Source organism: Budorcas taxicolor, chromosome 6 (genome assembly GCF_023091745.1).
Source record: "Budorcas taxicolor isolate Tak-1 chromosome 6, Takin1.1, whole genome shotgun sequence".
Lineage (NCBI taxonomy): Eukaryota > Metazoa > Chordata > Mammalia > Artiodactyla > Bovidae > Budorcas > Budorcas taxicolor.
This window is the reverse complement of record NC_068915.1, coordinates 69,540,115-69,555,064: the sequence shown is the minus strand read 5'-3', so window position 1 is coordinate 69,555,064 and position 14,950 is coordinate 69,540,115. Positions and strand designations below refer to the sequence as shown.

Sequence of the window (14,950 nt, the reverse complement as noted above, 5' to 3'; positions counted from 1 at the left end):
AAGGAAAAATAAAATCCATCTACTTCATTACCTTTCTGAATGGAAACCCCCAAAGCATCTGACAGTCCCCAAGTCTGCTATCTTTATTCCCTGGTGGTGAAAAGCTGTGAAGCAGATGAGGAACATGAAAGCTTTCATTACATCAGCTCCCTTCCAACATTTTGGTTTTCATTTCATACGATAAGGTTGAAAGGCCCATTTGACTTATAAATTGCCTTTCCTCATCAAAGAACTCCAAGACCAGAGTCTGTAAACATATCTGGACACTGTGTTTAGTTGTAAACCACTGGGAAAGAAAAATGAAATGACATCTAAACTAAAAGCCCGGCCCCTTTCCAATCTTCTTTTTTTATTGCTATAAATCCAGTAAATGTCTTTAGTTTCTGTTGAGAATGAAAGCTGACCAACCTCAGACTTCAAGGCATATGTGGCCCCAGAGTGAAGTACCCCTAAGCTCCACAAAACCAAATGCAAGTGTCCCATGTGCAAGCAGCGGCCCTAATGTCACAAGTTCTATATTTACAAAAACGGACAACTTAGACGTTGCTGGGAGGCATCTCCTTGTCTCCTAATTACAGGTTTTACTTTCCTTTGACCAGCAGCCAGTTGCCCTGGGTAACTGCACTGGAGAGCTACATGCTAACAGTTGGAAGTAAAGATGAGCGCCCCCCCCCCCCCAAAAAAAAATGTTGCACTAGGACCTGAGGACTGAAGATACATGCGCTGATTTCTTCTCATCAGGCAGAAGTTTCCAGGTTGGAACTTAAAAGTATTCATCCCCTGAATTATTGATTAAAAGAAGCTGGTAACTGTTGGGCTTCTAGAGTCAAAAAGACGAATCTGCGTGATCAGGCCATAACTGAAGCACACACACAGGCCAAGAGATTTACAGGGCCCTTCCTTCTGGGTCAGTCAGAATCACAGTGGAGAACTGGGTGAAAGCAGCCAGCAGCACCCCCTTGGAGAAGAAGAGAGGGTGCCATGGTAGGTGAGTCCTATGCACAAGTCACATAAAGGTAGCACCACCTCATAACTCCTGGAAGAGGTCATTTAACTAACCGATGAGCCGTGGTTCTGTTTAGACTTCTATTCCCGGGCCTAAGAGTTTGTTTAAGCAACTCTTTGGCCATCACAGGAGCTGTCAGCCCACCAAAGTGCTTAAGCTGACTGTTGGGAAAAGCAAGACTCAGAAGAGCATCCTTCCAGAAGGGCAATTTCTACATTTTTAACTAGTGGGGTCACTGTGCAGGAGTGACTTAATCTCTCTAATCCTTATTTTCTTCATCTACAAAATGGGAATGAGGATGATAGAATTATGTTGAGAATGAAATGAAATAACACAGGTTGAGGTCATTAGCACAGCACCTGGCAGACGATAAGCTGTCAATAAATGCTGGCAAAGATGATGCCGCTGATGATGACCGTGACATTGAAGAGTAAGTAGAAGAAAACTTTATTCAAACAATAATCTTGTATCTTTAGAGGATGTCTTGAAAGTCTTACCTGTGTCTTTAAAAGTCTCGGCTTGTGTCAGCCATAAACTTGCTCATTCTTTTCCTTTGGCTACAAACGTTTGCCAGTGTTTGGTTACAAGAGATGCTGCCTATGGAAAAATCTTTGAAAGATTTGGCAAGGCATTGGAGCGAGTCAGGATTGCTTGGTTGGTCCAACATAGATTTCACACTTCTGATAGAAATGCACACTTCTTTGCATATTTAAAATTTTTTAAATGCCTGGGGCAATTAAAAAATGTCTGGGGCCCCTTCAGGCAGCGGCCAGCTCCTGCCTCTTTAGAAAGTGATCCCAGCATGATGATGTCCCAGCCTGGTGATGACCTGGAGGGGTAATGACCCTGTGTTTATTTCCTTGTTGATTTCCCTTCCCTGGCTCCAAGCTCATTTTCCCATTGCCTGCAGGAAAACAACATCCAGGGGTGCGGTAGGCCTGACTTGGCAGCCCTAAAGGTGAACAAAAGGACCTGGCTCTGGCCGAGAGCAGAAGGAAGTTGGAGGGAGACTCAGCCCATCCAAACCAGAACAGACACATCGCTGATGCTCTTGAGTGGCTGCTCAGTGGTAGCCACTCTCCCTGGAAGCTCCCCAGAGGCTGCTCTCGGGGTTATGGCTCAGTTCTGTGCAGAGCCTGCAGCAGGGGCAGGGGATGCACTGATTGAGTCCAAGGTGGAGTGGATCTCATGTGTGTCTGGAAGACGGGGCACAGGAAAGAGAAGGGAAATTTTCCCAGGCTACTGCTGAGTCAGAAAAACTCAGTTCCCGAATGGACTTCACCCGAAGGCCTCACACAGCTGAAAATTGATCCGCAATGCAGCAAAGGTAAGAGGCCTGCCACCTCCAGAGGGTTGCGTCTCAGGCAATTGGAGAAAACTGTCCTGACTCTCCGAGCCCAGCCCCCACCCCACTCCTGCCATATACCACACACACACACACACACACACACACACACACACACACACACACGCACACACTTGTTAAGGAGAACTTGTTAAGCGCGCACACACACACACACTTGTTAAGGAGAACTTGTTAAGGGCACACACACACACACATACACACACTTGTTAAGGAGAACCTAGAAATACTTTCAACACTCTAGAAAGGCCTCAGGACATTTACTGTCTTTATGTTCAAGGATACCACTTCCTTGACTTTCAAAAATAAAAACTACTTTTTTATTTCATTTTTCACTGGCCAAACTGGTCAGTTAAAATGTAAGTAATCCAATTAATGGTAACTGGGTTTCTATAACATTATTCTTTATCAGTATTCAAAACACATTCACATGTTTTGTCCCATTTCTGTGGTAGAAAATAGGCATTTCCGTTACTGTTTTACCCACAGAGGCACTTAGGTGCAGAGAAATTGTGACCTGCCCAGCAGTATGTAGGAAAGTGACAGGCAGCTCATCTTGTCTCCATTCCTGCCTCTTTTCAGTAGAATGGGGACTCTACTTTCTAAAGCAAATGCCAGACTACCCTGTCTGTCGCATATTCCAGCAAATGGTCTGATGAGAGGATCCAGAAATGGAGAGTCACAGTATCCAGGACAATACCCCACTGTGTCCTGTATCCTTATTCACATCCATCCCTGGACACTGAAGCCAGTTCAACAGATATTGATAAGCAGTGGCCCCAGTGCCCAGTTCTGGGTCACACATCAGTGCAAGGTGCAGACCCTATGCCCAGAGGGTGCTGAAGGAGGCAGAGTGGGGGCTGGGGGACGGGGTATGAGTGAGAAAGCTCTCCATGGGAGGGGAGCTTCACACTTGGGCTTAGCATGCTGAAGGAGCAGTTTCAGATCAGCACAGCCCTCGAGTAGGGAGGGAGTGTACATTTATAGCAAGACCACAGCAGCAGGGCAGGAGGTGAAGAGCACAGCCTGAAGAATTAGACCATCCAATGGTGAATCCTGGTTCCACCACCTACTAGCTCTGTTGTTGCTGTTGTTCAGCCACTAAGTCGTGTCCGACTGTTTGTGACCCCGTGGACTGCAGCACACCAGGCTTCCCTGTCCTTCACTATCTCCTGGAGTTTGCTCAAACTCAAGAGCATTGAGTCATTGGTGCCATCCAACCATCTCATCCTCTGTTGCCCTCTTCTCCTCCTGTCTTTAATCTTTCCCAGCATCAGGGTCTTTTCCAATGAGTTGGCTCTTTGCATTAGGTGACCAAAGTATTGGAGCTTCAGCTTTATGTCTGGGCTAATTCAGGTAACACCTCTGACCTCAGTTTTTTGACATGTAAAATGGGAACAATTGGTGATACGTACCTTAAGGAGTTGTTTTAAAGTATAAATGAGATAACACATATGAAATCTTGATTGGCACACAAGTGTTTAATACATACTAACTGGCTCCATGGGAGATGCCAGGGATAAAGATAAGAGGAGCCCTACCCTCAATTTGATCACAAGATCATGAGTTCCTTGTGTGCCACTATCAATATATGCAGTGTGGTAAGGGCTATGGGGTCGCAGAGAAGGGATCCACTCAGTCTGGGAGATTCTGGATGAAGGTTTTGGGCAGCCTGTTGGGGGAGGTGGGGAGAAGTTACACAGCAGAGGCCGTGTAGGAAGGTGGCAGAGAACAGGATTGCACTGATTTGATGTTGAACACCAACTTCATCCTCCCCCAGATGCCTCCACCTGTTAGACTGCTGGGACTGCCATAACAGTACCACAGCCTGCATGGCTTAAACAACAGAAATGTATTTTGTCGTAGTTATGGAGCCTGAAGTCCAACATCAGGGTGAGGCCATTCACCTTGGCTTGCAGCCGGCCACCTTTTTGCTGTGTCCTCATGTGGTCATTCCTCTTTCAGGAGAGCGTCTCTCTCTGTATGTCCAAATTTCATCTTCTTAAGAGAGCCAGTCATTAGTTGGATTAGAGTCTACCCTCAAGGCCTGTCTTTAACTCAGTCACCTCTCTCAGGGCCCTATCTCCAAATCCAGCCACATTCTGAGACATGGGACTTCAGCATATGAATTTGGGGGGATACAATTCAACCCATAATGTTGAGGCTGTTACTAAGACTTCCCAAGCCTTACTTCTTTATTTATAAGATGGGGACAATCTACTTAACAAGGAGAACCATTGGAATGATTATAAAAAGAACCTGGGCAGCATCTATCCCAGTTTCTGACCCTTAGAAGGTGCACAGTAGCAGTGGTGGTCACTATCAGCACTTTAGGCCAAGTCTCCAAAGAACATGGGGTCCCCTGCACAATCCATGTTCCAGACGGACATCGGAGAACTGGCCCTTAGGTATCCTGCAGACTTTTGGACAAGGCAAGGGGCATTCAGTGCTTCCACTTCCTTGGTTCTGGCAGAAAGCCCATCATCAGATAAGTCAAGTGGCTGGCATGTGTCCTACAGAAACTGTGTTCTCTCTCTCTAGTTATTCAAGAATCCAGATGCCCATTCTTTACTAAGTGACTTGGATGAGAACGTCCATCTCTGCACCTCAGCAGAGAAACAACACTTGGCAGATACACCCTGATTCTACTCCTGGGGCAGCCACGCCAAGCTCTGTCCACCCAAGGCAGGCCCCAGGTACCTGTGTCCTGGCAAGTCTGGAAAACGGTATCATTCCAACCTACACCACTAGATATAGATATATTATTTTGAAAAATCTCAAAGTTACAGAAAAGTTGCCAGCACAATACAGTAAAAAAAAAAAAATTCTATAATGTATTTTTCCTGAACCCTTTGAGAATAAGCTGCCAAAGAGATGCCTCATCTTCCACAAATACTTTAGTGTGCATTTCCCATACACAGTACATCTCCCACACAACCACAAAACCAGGAGCTTAAAGTTGATACATTACTATTATCTAATCCTCAGACTCTAGGAAGTTTTCATTAATTGTCATTGGATCCTCAGACCAGTTCAAGTTCTTGTCACTTGTCCCCAAAATAGTCTTTATAGCAAAAAGAGTACTTTCAAATCAAGCGTTGCATTTAGTTGTCACATGTCCTTAATCTACTTCAATATAGACCCTTTCCTCAGTATTTCCTTCACTTACATGACCTTGACAGTTTTTTTTTTTCTTTTTTTTTTTTTTTTTTTGAATACTGGCTGGTTATTCTGTAGAATGTTCCTCACTTTGAGTTTGTCTGAGTTTTCTCACACTTAGATTCAGGTTCTACAACTTTGGCAAGAATATCACAGAAGTGATGCCATGCTCTTCTTACTGCATCCTATTAAATGGCAAAAGATTTTAAATTCTTTTGAGAATTTCACTGAGGCCCCAGTCTCCAAATAGGAGATCACTGGGAGTAGTTGGTTAAAGTGATATCTTCTAGGGATCTCCACTGGAAAGTTCCTCTTCTTCCTTCTTTAAATTCATAAGTGTTCTGTAGAAAAGGACCTTGAAATTATGTAAAATCTCATACCCATCAGACTGTCTTTTTGATATGTTCCCATCATTATTTGCACTTCCTTACTTGCTGTTACGATGAGATGTTCCAGCCTTATAGTCAAGGAGCTCTGGTTCCATTTAGTGGGAAATTATTTAGAATCCAAATTCTCACTGTTAGGTAGGCTCATTGCTGCATTAGGTATTGCTGTTCCCCGATTCTTTCAGTGGAAGAGCTAGGGTGTATGAGTGTGTGTGTGTGTATCTATGATTTGGATGCATTGAAAACCAGGATTTCACTCTCATACTTTCAATTCCAATCCAACCCCTCATGTTTCATTCTAGCTTCCTCCCTTTCTATATTGTAAGTTCCTTCCCTCACATTACAGAGCCTGGTTTCCATTATCCTTAATACACTTGCTTGTTTGATCAATCCCCTGAATGTAACCAACCGCTATCATGACCTCTGCTATCACGACCTTCCCTACAGGTGCCCTCCTCATCCCGCTGGGATTCTGGCAATTGAGCCAGGCTGTCCCTCCAGAGGAACCCCTTCCTCTGCCCATCCAGGGTCTGGCCCTTGTGCAGGGCAGCCCCTCTAGGTGGTTAATCTCCTTACTCTATCTGGACCAGCATACCAGCTCCACCCACCATGTGGGTGATTACCTTACTCAGACCCCATTAATGGCCTTAAGTATTATACTAAATTAGGAAGAGAAGAGAAGATGAAGAAGACATTCATTTAATTTTAACATTTTTTTGAAACCTGGAAGTGGCTCTATGACCCCTGCTATGCATTTGTATGTATGTAAGCATTGTCAGTCTCTTTGATTAGTGGGGAGCAGTCTCTGCCATATGAATTGGGCACGTGTTTCCAGTACTAACCCTGAAGGCATGGGGTTCACACCACTGATTCAATTCCATTCAAGACCTCTCTAGTCTACATGGATGTGGACCTCCCACCCCACTGTCTGCTCAGGGTACCAACAACATTTCTAGGGTGAAAGCTAATATTTGGACAGTCATTACTCCATCTTCTACACCAAGTCCCAGTCTGGGCTCTGCCTCCTTTATTTCCTTAAGACCAGGTACCAGGCATTTACTATGAATTAAGTACTTGGCTAGGTTGGGACACAGAGATTTAAAGCCTTGTTCTCTACCCTCAGGGAACTCTCAGTCCACCATGAGAAACAGACAAGAGTCAGACAGTTACAATTCCATGTGGCAAAGTGCAATGTGAGCTGTCTGAACAGCCAGCCACAGGAAGACATAGGTGTCCCCAGACAGGGAAGGCAGAGAGGGGATACCAAGGGGAACCCTGAGTGGGGATTAACAAGGTGGGACAGGCAGGAAGGAAGGCTCAGGGAGAGTTGTGTAGAAGGGCCAGCGGTGAGGGGAGAGCTGGAAAGGCAGATGCAGACAGGTGGAGGTGGGCACACCCTCCAGGTTAATATGCCCGGAGTTTAGACTTTAGGACAAGAGGTTCTGAAGCCCAACATTCTGGGTTCAAATCGTGGCTCTGCCACTTACTAGCTGTCTGATCTTAGGCAAGTGACTGCCCTGTGCCTCAGTTTCCTTGACTGTAAAACCAGAGATTATAATCATGCTTATCTCATGGAACTGATATAATGGTTAAATTAGTTATTTTATATAGTGCACAGAAAAAAACATAGCATATAAATAGCAAGTAATAAATATTAAGTGTTATTATCATTTCCCAATAGATGGCTTAAAAGAAATTGTGGTAGCTTAATCGCTCAGTCGTGTCTGACTCTTACAACCCTGTGGACGGTGGCCCACCAGGCTCATCTGCTCATGGGATTTCCCAGGCGAGAATATTGGAGTCGGTTGCCATTTCCTTCTTCAGGGGATCTTCCTGACCCAGGAACTGAATCTGGGTCTCCTGCATTGCAGGCAGATTCTTTACTGACTGAGCTATGAGAAATTGGCAAGGCAGAGACAGCAAACATATCATTAGTTAAAAGAAAGAGAAAGTTTTTAAAAATAGATACTGGCATTTCAAAAGAAACTCTATGCTGTTATTTTGGAAAAATTAGGACTTTGTTGTCTTTCTCGAAGCACATTTTATGGTTTACTGTTGTTTTTCCTTTGCCATACTTGGAGGGATGGGAGACTACCATAATCTTTCCATTGCTGCAGCCTCTAAAGGTCCCAGAGAGGTGTTACAGAGAGACACACTGTGGAGACCTCCTCTCTCATTTTTCACTTAATATGTAGCATTCTCAAGGTTCATTCATATTGTGGTGAGTGTCAGAATTTCCTTCCTTTTTAAGTCTGAGTATTATTCTATGCATTGGAGAAGGAAATGGCAACCCACTCCAGCGTTCTTGCCTGGAAAATTCCATGGACGGAGGAGCCTGGTAGGCTGCAGTCCATTGGGGTCGCAAAGAGTCGGACACGACTGAGGACTTCACTTCCACTTTTCACTTTCATGCGTTGGAGAAGGCAGTGGCGACCCACTCCAGTGTTCTTGCCTGGAGAATCCCAGGGACGGGGGAGCCTGGTGGGCTGCCGTCTATGGGGTCGCACAGAGTCGGACGCGACTGAAGTGACTTAGCAGCAGCAGCAGTATTCCATTATATGTTTATGCCCTATTTTATTTATTCATTAATCTGTTCATGGATATTTGAGTTTCTTTCATCCCATGGCTATTGTGAATAATGCTTCTATAAACATGGTGTACAAATATCTGTTTGGTTTCCTGTTTTCAGTTATTTTGGACATATACTCAGAAACAGAATTGCTGGCTCATATTATAATTCTATTTTTAAGCCTCTGAGGAGTCACCACGCCAATTCCCCATTTTTCTTAAGTGCTCTTGCTCATTCCTGGAAGTGGGGTTGTCAGCAAGCTGGTTCCTTCGAGGGGGTGACGGTGGGAGTGGATAAGTGGATTGAGCTGCAGGGTTGGCTTAGGTGGTCTGCGTTACACCTTGGCGGTGCTGTGTGCAAGGATCATGTGTAGTACCCTGCTTTTGCTCCTGGTACTTCAAAAGTGGAAATTAGGATTTAGCCTTTTTATTTTTTTTAATTTTTATTCTATATTGGAATACAGTTGATTTGCAGTGTGATTTCAGTTTTATGTGCACAGCAAAGTGAGTTGGTTACACATATACTTTTATCTATTCTCTTTCAGAATCTTTTCCCGTATAGATTATTAGAGTATTGAGTAGAGTTCCTTTTGTTATAGAGTAAGTCCTTGTTGATTATCTCTTTTATATATAGTAGTTGCTGCTGCTGCTGCTAAGTCACTTCAGTCGCGTCCGACTCTGTGCAACCCCATAGACGGCAGCCCACCAGGCTCCCCCGTCCCTGGGATTCTCCAGGCAGGAACACTGGAGTGGGTTGCCATTGCCTTCTCCAATGCAGGAAAGTGAAAAGTGAATGTATATATTAATCCCAACTTCCTAATTTATCCCTCCCCTCCCAAACTTTCCTCTTTGGTAACCATAGGTTTGTTTTCTAAGTCTGAATCTATTTCTCTTCTGTATTATGTTCATTTGTATCATTTTCTTAGATTCCGTATGTAGGTGATATCATATATGTCTTTCTCTGTCTAACTTACTTCACTTAATACAACAATCTCTAGGTCCATCCATGTTGCTGCAAATGGCATCAGTTCATTCTTTTTATGGCTGAGTAATATTCCATTGCATATATGTACCACGTCTTCATTATCCATTCATCTACAGTGGACATTTAGGTTGCTTCCATGTCTTGGCTACTGTGAATAGTGCTACAGTGAACACTGGTGTATCTTTTTGAATTACGGTTTTCTCCTGATGTATGATCAGCAGTAGGATTGCTGGATCATATGGTAGTTCTACTTTTAGTTTTTTAAAGGAAACTTCATACTGTTCTCCATAATTTTACCAACTTACATTCCCATCAACATTGTACAAGGGTTCCCTTTTCTCCACATCCTCTCCAGCATTTATTGTTTGTAGACTTTTTGATTATAGCCATTCTGACCAGTGTAAGGTGACACCTCATTGTAGCTTTGATTTGCATTTCTTTAATAGTTAACTATACTGAGAATATTTTCATGTACTTTCTGAGGTTTTGGCCTTTTTATACCTATTGTTCATAATTTGCCCCAACTGTGCATGCACACAATTATTTTTAGTCCCTTAATAGTTTCTTTGTGTTCTGTTGCTCGAGGAGATATTTGTCCAGTTGCAAGCACTCCAGTAGAGGGTCTCAGGTCCAATCCTGTCTCAGCTATAGCTGGAAAATATGAGAGCCATATGCTAACATGGCCCATTTCTGGCCAGCAGAGTGTTTTTAATTTTTTATACTTGCCACCAATATCTAAAAATCAGGAGATTTCATATAAAAATCCAAATTCCAAACTGTTAAAATGTAGTAAAAACCTAGCCACACTGGTCCCACTGAGTCATTAATTCACTCAACAGATGTGATTAGGTGACAGTTCAGTGCCAGGCATTGCTATGGGTTCTGGGGATATAGCAGAGGTGAGAGACAGTAAACAGATAAATAAGATAATTTCAGAAAATGATGAATAAGCAGGGTTCGGGGCTAGGGACTGACAGTGGCAGGAGGTGATGCTATTAGAGTAGAATGGCCGGGAAAGATCTCTTTCCATTTGCTACAGTCTACACCATGCTCCATTATCCCCACTTACTTCAGTCATTTACTGCTACCTGCCTGGCAGTTAAAGGTATCTGAGATTTTATGAACTCTGCAATAACAATGATTGGAAATATAATCAAGAATTTAAGCTGGGAACAAGGAAAATAAAAATAAGATTAGGTTGACAAGACCAGAGGAATAAGAATCAAGTATGAATGCCAAAAAAGCCTTCATCACTGATACAGCTGAGCAGCAGATTGAACCCTAAGCTTCCAGACAACTAGAGCAAAAGAGAGATATGTCCAATGACATCATCCTCATTTTCAGAAAGGAAGAAAGCAAGCCATTCCTTTATAGGTACAAAGCTTTCCTCACTTAAACTTGGAGTAGAAATTGACCATATCAGGCTTTTTATAAAGGGAACTGTGATCAGTTCCTCATGAACACATGCACAGAAGTATGATACATTCCACTGATCGGTCATTCATTCAAAACCCCTTTGTTGAGACACTAACATAAGCGCTACCGATGCAAAAATGCCTGTTGTTTTCTATTCCCTTAGTGTCCATAGATAAGAGATGAGGGTATCTCTTACAAGAATGTTGTTGTATGAAAGGTCAAGTTAATGCCATGCAGACCTCTTCTCCTGCTGATTTCAATTCACGAAGTATCAGAAGAATGCACAGAATGCCTGTCACTCAAACTCTCATCCTTCCATGAATCTTCTCTCAGCTGGTTAGACAGAGGGGGATTAAGAGTAGAATTAACAGCTCTACATGACTTTCCTCAGTGACAGCCACTCCTACTGCTAAAACGCAATTTTTGCAGCCCTTGAAACTTCTGATTTAAGTAGATAAACCTCTCTCTTTCTCTGGACTAGCCCAGTGGGGGAAGCGCCTATAGATACACATTCTGACTGCTTAATACTGAGAAGAGCCCTCATGAGGGAAGGAAATTCCTACATCTATTTATTCACCCCCTGCATGAGAAGTCTGCCACACTCCTGGGCTGGTGACCTAATACTGGGAAACTAGTCTGTCTTCTAGAATGCTCCTGGGAGCTCTTTCGTGGCTTCAGCGTCCAAAGCTTCTTAAGGGCTCCCTTGCTAACAGAGCCCAAAGGATTCCTACATTGTATATCCCCCAAGTACAGTGCATACCCATGTTTTCAAATATATCTCCTGCCCCACAAGAAAACACACCGGCAGAAATAGAGTTAAGCAAATTTTCCACCCTTATTTTTTGGCCTGGGGGTTGCCTAGCTGAATCCTTATCACCAGGATTATCTTTTGGCTCACTGGCGATTTTGCGGACTCAACTCTCCTACGCTTGGCAAGAACGAGGTAGTCTGAGGTCTAGGGCCAAGCTTTACTTCTCCCTCACTCTTCTGAAAGCTGAGAAGAGCCTTTGGACTGTGCTAGTTATAATCCCTACCCAGACTTCCTCCACTCCATTACCATACCTCTCTGTTACTCTGACTAAATGTTCCCTTTGAGCTAACCTCACAGAACTGGTTCTCTGGGTTTGCAACAATGACCTTCCAGAAACACCCTGAGCTCAGTCTGGCTCAAGCCTCATAGTCTCTGCTTGGCTATCTGGCAAAGAGGCCCTGCTGGTGCCAAAGTAACCGACCCCATCTGAGATCTGATCCAAGTCACCTGACATGGAATCCTGCCCCATCCTGCAATGGGACAGCCCAAGAGTTCCCAAGGATTTGCTACAAGAGCCCAGGCTAGTGCTGTGTTTCTGACAAACTTCATTGTGAAAATTTCTTTCCATGGACATTGAAAAAATATATAGGGTGTAATCTATATACATGCATAGTACCTCAATACAAATCATTTTTCATTCATTTCTTTTTATCACTAAAGTCAAGTTCTAAACAGTGCATCCAATGTATCCACTGAGCTTTGTTTCCAAACAGAGAGGGTTCATATTATTAAGACTTTTAGAGTAAATGCTTTGAAGACTAATAAAAAATTGTCACCAACTGGCACTGGGGGGCTAGGAAACACCTAGAAAAGGTGCTTTAAGTTCAGCAGGTGCTTAATTCACAAAATAATGACAGTCACTTCTGAGTTCTTTCCAGTCTGTCAGATCCTGTCAGACTCTTCATGTGGCTTGGCTTATCTGGTTTAATTCTCGTGATTCTGCAAAGTACTAAGGTAATTTCCATGTTTCAAGTGGAAACTGAGTCTTAAAAAGGTTACATCATTTGCCCAAAGTCCCTGAACAGCAGGACTGGGTTTGAAGCCAGGTCTGTTACACAGCAGTTCTTAACAGGAGGGAGAAGGCAAGGCAGGGGAAGGTGGTGAGAGGGTCAGAGGTTTTGGGCAGCTCACTGCTCACGACCCCTCAAGCTCCGTGATCAACTCTCCATGTCTGTACTGTGGCGCTCGTCTGCTTAATGGACATAGAACCAGTTTTTCAGAATCTGCAGTCATATTCTCTGTCCATTCTTGTTGACAGTTGATTGAGTCATACAAAAAACAATTTCCCAACCTCACCAACACTGGCATTTAGGGCTGGATAATTCTTGGATGTGGGGAGCTGTCTTGTAGAATATTTTGCAGCATCCTGGCTTCTGCTCACTAGATGTCAGTAACATCTCCCAAGTTTTGACAACGACATTTCCAGACTTTGCCAAATGTGCCCTCATGGAGAACCCTGCACTGGATACTATGAGAAGTGAGAGGAATTGAAAGTTTCTCAGAGGTGATGGCAAAATTCCCCAGAGGACAGGCACTTCTGTGGGTGTTGCTGGGAGGCCTCTGGGATTTCTTCACACAAAGCTGCCCCTCTCCTAGTCACCCTGCAATGCTGACCTCAAACTAAGTGGAAAAGGTCAAGACCCAATCACCCAAAGGACTTCCCTGTAGCTCAAATGTTAAAGAATCTGCCTACAATGCATGAGACCAGGGTTCGATCCTTGAGTCAGGAAGATCCTCTGGAGAAGGGGATGGCAATCCACTCCAGTATTCTTGCTTGGAGAATTCCACGGACAGAGAAGCCTCGTGGGCTACAGTTTGTGGAGTCGCAAAGAGTCGGACATGACCGAGTGACTAACACACACGCCAATCACCCAAAGGAAGGCCAAACCTCAGGCCCCACAGTCTTGCAGGTGAGCAGAGCACGGGGTCCCTCCAAAAGGCCCTGATGGCCATGGTTGACCTTCCCAGTGTCACCATTCTGGTAGGAAATTTGCATTGATCTGGGAAAGGGTCCTTTCTTCCATAGCCATCTCTGTAGCGTTCAGTTGACCCCAAGTATAAATGGCTATAGAGTGACCATGCCAGATGTGACTTTAGGGTACACCGGGTATGTGAGAAGTATCCAAGCTGGCACTGGTGTCTCATGGCCCATCACAAGGTAGCCAATGGGACACCAGAGTCCTTTGTCTCAGGCCCCACATTGGACCTCAAATTTAAAATGTTGACATCCTCTCCAATGTTATGTACATGCTGAATGTTTGCATGTGGTCAAAAGCACTCATTTGTTCAACATATGCATTTAAAATGCATCACCCTTTTCATATGGCTATTTTGGAATTTCTTTTATTTTAAATATCTTAAGAGCCTCAAAAAGTGGGCATGACCTAGGCCTGTCAGGCATGGCCTATTTGCATCATAAGACTGAGCCAGGCGAGAGTGATCTCCAGGCGCCTGAAGGCCCCAGGCCCCCAAATCATTCCCCATATGCTCTGGTTTGTTGTTGTCATGTATTCACTAAGTCATGCCCAACTCTTTGCAACCCCATGGACTATACACACCAGGCCCTTCTGTCCATCACTATCTCCAGGTTTGCCAAAATTTCGTGTCCATTGAGTCAGTGATGATATCTAATTATCTCATCCTCTGCTGTCCCCTTCTCCTTTTGCCTTCAGTCTCACCCAGTATCAGGATTTTTTCCAATGAGAGCTCTGATTAGTTCTATCAAAATCGTCTATGCAGTGTCTTACATTCCATGATAACTCTTTAAATAAAAATATCTCTGGGAGAATCTATAATGACCTCTCAAAACTCAATCATGAGAAAATAGACAAGCCAATTTAAGGAATGGTTAAAAGATTTACACAGTCACTTTGCCAAAAGATGATTTACAGATAATAAGTAAACACATGGAAAAGATGCACAACATGATTAGTCATTAGAGAGAAGCAAATTAAAACCAGACTGAGACACCCTTACATACATATTAGAATAGCTAAGTCTAAAAAAGAATGACCATACCAAACGTTGGAAAGTACAGGACCAAATACAGGAACTGCACCTACTAGTGGGGGAAAAAAACGGTACAACTACTTGGACAACAGTTTGGCAGTTTCTTAAAAGGTTGAACAGATACCTACAGTATGATCCAGTTATTGCAATGCTCAGAATTTACCAAGAAATGAAGGCTTGTATCCACACAAAGACTTGCATACATATATTCACAGCAGCTTTACTTGCAATCACTTCAAACTAGGAA

The 14,950-nt window shown here is 43.7% G+C and overlaps 1 protein-coding gene across 2 annotated transcripts in view; it reads left to right on the top strand.

The window, feature by feature from the left end:
- Positions 1-2,081: 2,081 nt before the first annotated feature.
- LNX1 (ligand of numb-protein X 1) overlaps positions 2,082-14,950 on the top strand; it is a 189,412-nt gene continuing 176,543 nt past the window's right edge. For both annotated transcript variants that reach the window (XM_052641810.1, XM_052641809.1), the window contains exon 1: positions 2,082-2,333. The gene's annotated coding sequence lies outside the window, so the exon portion shown is untranslated. The remainder of the gene's footprint in view (positions 2,334-14,950) is intronic.